The sequence below is a fragment of the Rhincodon typus genome, chromosome 41 (genome assembly GCF_021869965.1).
Source record: "Rhincodon typus isolate 14 chromosome 41, sRhiTyp1.1, whole genome shotgun sequence".
Taxonomy (NCBI): Eukaryota; Metazoa; Chordata; class Chondrichthyes; order Orectolobiformes; family Rhincodontidae; genus Rhincodon; species Rhincodon typus.
Window position 1 is genome coordinate 2042977 of NC_063372.1, and position 6049 is coordinate 2049025.

Here is a 6049-nt window from a genome sequence, read left to right on the forward strand (position 1 = left end):
GATAAATTGGGCAGTTTGGAGGCCACCCCAGGGCTGACCACAAGTTGCCGGCTGATCAGAAACAACTACCTGGTGACCTAGTGAGCAAATTTATGAACATACGAATAGGATCAGGAGTAGGCCATTCAGCCTCTTAAGCCTGTTCCACCATTCAGTGAGATCATGGTTTATCGGTTTATGTTTCAAATCCCACACTTCCATCTAGCCCTGGTAACCTTTGATCCCCCTCCCTAACACAAGTCTATCTACCTCCACTTAAAAATATTCCCTGATCTCATCCCTTACACCTTTACTGCTTTCTGAGGCAGAGAGTTCCAAAGTCACACAAACCTCTAAGTGAAAAAAAATCTCCTCATCTCTCTGTCCTGAGGGTGAGCCCCAATTTTTAAACAGTGCCCCTGAAACGCAAGAGAAAACATCCTTTTCATGTCCAACTTGTTGAGACCACCCAGTATCCTACACACTTCTATTAATTAGAGGGATAAAAGCCAAATGTTGGCAAATGGGACTAGGTCAGATTGGAATGTCTGGTCAGCGTTGACCCTTATGACTCTATAAGTTACCTCTCCCTCTTCTAAACCACAGTGGAAACAAGGCCCACAAGGCAACCCACTCATTTCAGGTGTCAATCTCCTCTGAAGCACTTTCAACATTCTTCCTTAAATAGGGACATCAAAACTGCACATAGAATTTGAGATGGAGGTTGAGAGGAGACAATACGGAGGTTTATAAGACAATGAGGGGTGTAGATAGAGTTAATGGTAGTTGTCATTTCCCTAGGATGGGGGATTTCAAGACTAGGGGGCACACTTTTAAGGTGAGAGGCAAGAGTTTTAAAAAAGACAGGGGCAAATTTCTTTTTTACGCAGAGGGTGGTTCACATGTGGAATGAATGTCCAGAGGAAGTGGTGGATGTGGGTACAGTTACAATGTTTAAAAGACATTTGAATAAGTTCATGAATAGGAAAGGTTTGGAGGGATATGGGCTAGGAGCAGGTGGGACTAGTTTAGTTTGGGATTAAGTCTGGCATGGATTGGTAGACCGAAGGGTCTGTTTCCGTGCTGTATGACCCTATGAGTTAATGTGGTCTCACTAATGCCCTGTCTAATTGATTTAACAGTGATCAATTACATCGATCTTATGTGCATTCTGTTCAAATTACTGGAAATGGTTGATAAATTGCTTCATCAGCACTGCTCAGCATTAAACCACCATCTCAGCTTTAACTGCCAGTCTGATTTTGCAGATATTTTCAAATCACGGTGGGACTCCTGGCTCAGAGGTAGGGACACTACCATTGAAACTATAAGAGCCCATGGATTGCACTGCTGCAGACTTTGAGGAATATTGGAGCAGAACTGAATAAATTGCCTGCTCTCAGACTGTCGGGACTCGTGGAAGGCATCGGGTCTGTTTGAAACTCCAAGAAACACGGATTTAGATTTCAACCTGAGCTAACACCTTACAGGCCAAAGAGAAGGGAAGGAAAGCCGAGTGGGACGAGAACAGGGGAATCAAAGAAATGTTGGTTTAGAACATGAGAAGTGTCAAGCTCCGTAAAAGAACCTGGCCAGAGGTCCGTGAGTCCCTCAACGTTGCTGCCTTTACATTCCAAGAGTCAGGACATTATGTGGCATTATGTAATAGTGATGCTTGAACTTCATGTGTCTTCCCACTGTATATGATATCTCAATCATGTGACGCTCCAAGTTTAGAAGGTAGCGACAGCCCTTAAAGGCAGAGGCTAACTTTGCAACAATGCAGCTGTTGTGTTTTTCATCATCCTGACAGCGGGCTGGTTATTTACCCTATCTCCCAATTATCCAGAGCGAAACCATTATCTGGCGCTTCCTACTCACCAGCAAGTGAGTGCAGTTGGAAAGCGCATGTATGTCTCGATGCCAAAGGAACTTACTATCCCATGGCACTTTCAGGAAGGGGAGAGAGACTTGGAAATGGCAATTGTGTGTGGCGGTGGGGGGGCGGGGGATGGTGGTGGGATGGCGGAATCGAGTTGATTGCATTCTGCAACACAAAACTCGCCAAGACATTCTAACAGAATAATACACTGGTGCAAGAGTTCGCCGAAAACCTGCAATCCTGACCTCCCCACCCAATATCTGGCGAATTCCTGATTTTAAATGGCGCCACTTCTGAAATGTCTCTCATTCCCCTTGCTTGCCCCCAACCCCAATCTCCGGGCGTGTTGGGCAAAATGTAACGGTTGAGGAGCAGCCATATGGTGCAGAGGGAGCTGCAGAGGCTCCCTATGTGTGCCAGCCTTGCAAGGTGGCATTTGTGCCAGTATAAAGTCATACAGCATGGTAACAGACCCAACTTATCCATGCCAACCAGGCATACCAATCTGACCTAGTCCCATTAGCCAGCATTTGGCCCATATCCCTGTAAACCCTTCTTATTCATGTATTCATCCAGATGCCTTTTAAATGTTGTAATTGTACCAGCCTCCACCACTTCCTCTGGCAGCTCATTCCACACACACCACCCTCTGCGTGAAAATGTTGCCCCTTAGGTCCCTTTTAAATCTTTCCCCTCCCACCTTAAACCTATGCCCTCTAGTTTTGGGCTCCCCCATCCCAGGGAAAAGACCTTGGCTATTCATCCTATCCATGCGCCCCATGATTGTATAAACTCTATAAGGTCACCCCTCAGCCTCTGATACTTCAGGAAAAATAGCCCCAGCCTATTCAGCCTCTCCCTGTAGCTCAGTCCCTCCAACCCCAGCAATCTTATGAATCCTTGTAAATCTCTCTGCACCCTCTCAAATTTAACAACACACTTCCAATAGCAGGGAGACCAGAATTGAATGCAGTATTCTAAAAATGGCCTTACCAATGTCCTGTACATTCACAACATGACCTCCCAACTCCTATACTCAATGCTCTAACCAATAAAGGTAAGTGTACCAAATACCTTCTTCACCACCCTGTCTCTCTGTGACTCCACCTTCAAGCATGCCTGCACCCCTGGGTCTCTTTGTTTGACAACACTCCCTAGGACCATACCATTAAGTGTATAAGTCCTGCCCTGGTTTGCCTTTCCAAAACGCAGCACCTCACATTTATCTAAATTAAACTCCATCTGCCACTCCTTGGCCCATTGGCCCGTCTGATCAAGGTCGTGTTGTGCTCTGAGATAACCACCTTCACTGTCCATTATACACCCCTAATTTTGGAGTTGTCTACAAACTTACAAACCATTCCTCATATATTCAGGACTGCATAGGGAATGGGAGGCTCTACTATGTAGCAAAATATCTGGAGCCTCCCTCATGTTCTTCACAGAGTTCCCACGGATACGTTACACGCCAGTGTTGATTGCAACAGAGGCTATCAGAATTTGCTGTTAGCACTACTGCATACAATTTAGTTGAATAACACAAAAGGTTCTACTTAAAGGATATGGGGATAATGTGGACAAATGGCTTTGAGGTTGAAGATCACCCATTATCTAGAATGATGAAGGAGGCTCAAAGGGCCGAATAGCCTATTGCTACTCCAATTTCTTTTGTTAAGGTATTTATCACAATCATAGGGCACTCTAAACCTAACAGAGTAATTTCTAGCTGTATGACTTGTTGTATCATGTCAGAAACACAACTTATTCAAATTATGAACAGCAAGATCCCACAAGCAAGATCGCCACCCGATAAGTCTTATTTTGTTTTGGGATGTTAATCAATGAGAAATGTTGGCCAGGGAGACCTTTGCTACTAATCTTCAAAGGAGAGCAGATGGGTTCCTTAGGTTTAACATCTCAGCCCAGGGATTGGCACTTTCACCAACACAACATGGCAACTCGTGGTCAGCCACTGGCATGGGATTCGAACCCATAGCCTTCTGATTTGGAAGCAAGTGCTGACCCATGACAGGCACTAAACCTAAAGAGTGGGGCGTAGTTTTTTTTTTGGCGGGCAGTTGGAAACCAGCAACTCCTGCCCACCCACCCCCACCTAAAAGCTGGCATTCCATAAAGAGAGTTGTATATATGAAGTGTCAACCACACAGATGGCACGTGGCAGTGGCTCCAGCCTAGCCGGGGTGGGGGGGTGGGGATGTGCGGTGTAGGAAAATCTCCTTTCTTGGAGCCCTTTTGGGAATCATAAAGCAGTCCATTCGGACAATCCCAGTCTTGCTCTGAGTCTGCAGACATACAGTACAAAGCTGCTCATGTACTGCCAATTGAACAGATCACACTCACAGGGGCCATATAAATAGATGGTGTGAGTAATGGATCTGTCACACTGGGCATTAGGAATGCTAAGTTAAAGTTAGAGGCGATTGGTCTATTCTTAGGGGAGTGCTACCAAATCAAACTTGCGCTGGAACTGACCTTGGAGTCTGTGCTACTATAGCTGAGCCCAGCAATCTAGGCTGATCACCATTTAGATTAACAGGAACCTTCCCACTGAATCTCATCAGGGTTTCACTTCATGAATACTCATTGGTATTTGGAAGAATGAGGAGAGATCTTATAGAAACATTTAAATTATGAAGGGAGTGGATAATAAAGAAGCAGGGAAGTTATTTCCATGGGCGGGTGAAACTAGAACTGGGGGCATAGCCTCAATATAAGGAGAAGCAGATTTAGGACTGAGTTGACGAGGAACTTCTTCACTCAAAAGGGTTGTGAATCTGTGGAATTCCCTGCCCAGTGATGCAGTTGTGGCTTCCTCATTGAATGCTTTTAAGGCAAAGATAGATTTTGAACAGTAAAGGAATTAAGGATTATAGTGAGTGGGTGGGTAAGTGAAGGTGAGTCCACAAAAAGATCAGCCATGATCTTATAGAATGGCAGAGCAGGCTCACTGGGCCAAATGGCCTACTCCTGCTCCTGTTTCATATGTTCTTATATTCATGAGGGGCTGCCATGCTTGTGGTGGCTTGGTTCAATTAGCTGGTTTGCAATGTCACATGTTACCAACAGTGTGGGTTCAATTCCTGCAACTGGCTGAGGTTGCCATTGAAGGATTCTCCTTTTTAATCTTGCCTGAGGTGATACTCAGGTTAAACTGCCACAGTTCTGTGTGTATGTCTCTCTCTATATTGGAAAGCAGGGGAATTCTCCTGAGTAAAAACTGAAAGAACTGCGGATGCTGTAAATCAGGAACAAAAACAGAAGTTGCTGGAAAGGCTCAGCAGGTCTGGCAGCATCTGTGAAGGAGAAAACAGAGTTGATGTTTCAGGTCCGGTGATCAGTTCTGAGGAAGGGTCACCAGACCCGAAATGTTACCTCTGTTTTCTCCCTCACAGATGCTGCAAGACCTGCTGAGCTTTTTCAGCAACTTTGTTTTTGAATTCTCCTGAGTGTCAGAGATCTTGATATTTATTGCTTAGTCAACGTCACTACGATCTGGTCCTTATGTGGTTGCCATTTGTGGGATCTTGCTCAGTAGCAATGAATTCTGGCCTTGCCAGCAACCCCACATCCTGTGAATTAACCTCAAAAAATAATTGCTCAACAGGTTGATAGCCAGCTTTTTGATCTTTGCAACACGTCCAACATTTTTACTGAGCTTCCTTCCCCCAGTGAGGTATCATGTCACATCTGGATATAATTCTCAATGATAACCTTTAGCCAGAAGACACTGGCAACCCTCTTCACACACTTGGCCATTCATGCCCAGAGGTTTCTTTGCTGCCAAACAGACATCCATTGCCAGCCGATGCCCCAGGACAGCAATGGCCTGAATTTATGTCGTGTCCGTAATGTCGTAAAACTTCCCAAGCCACTTCAAGGGAGTGGGAGCTCGTGAAAATTCAGCAGGTATGGAGTTTTTAGAGCAGACGATAAAAACATATAATTCACTCAGAGGGGCGGTGGGAATCTGGAACAAAAACAGAAATTGTTGGAAAAGCTCAGCAGGCCAGGCAGCATAGAGTCATAGAGTCCTACAGCACGGAGACAGGCCCTTCGGCCCAAACTGGTCCATGCCGACCAAAATGTCCATCCACGCTAACCCCATTTCCCTGCACTTGGCCCATATCCTTCTAAACCTTTCCTATCCATGTATTTGTCCAAATGCCT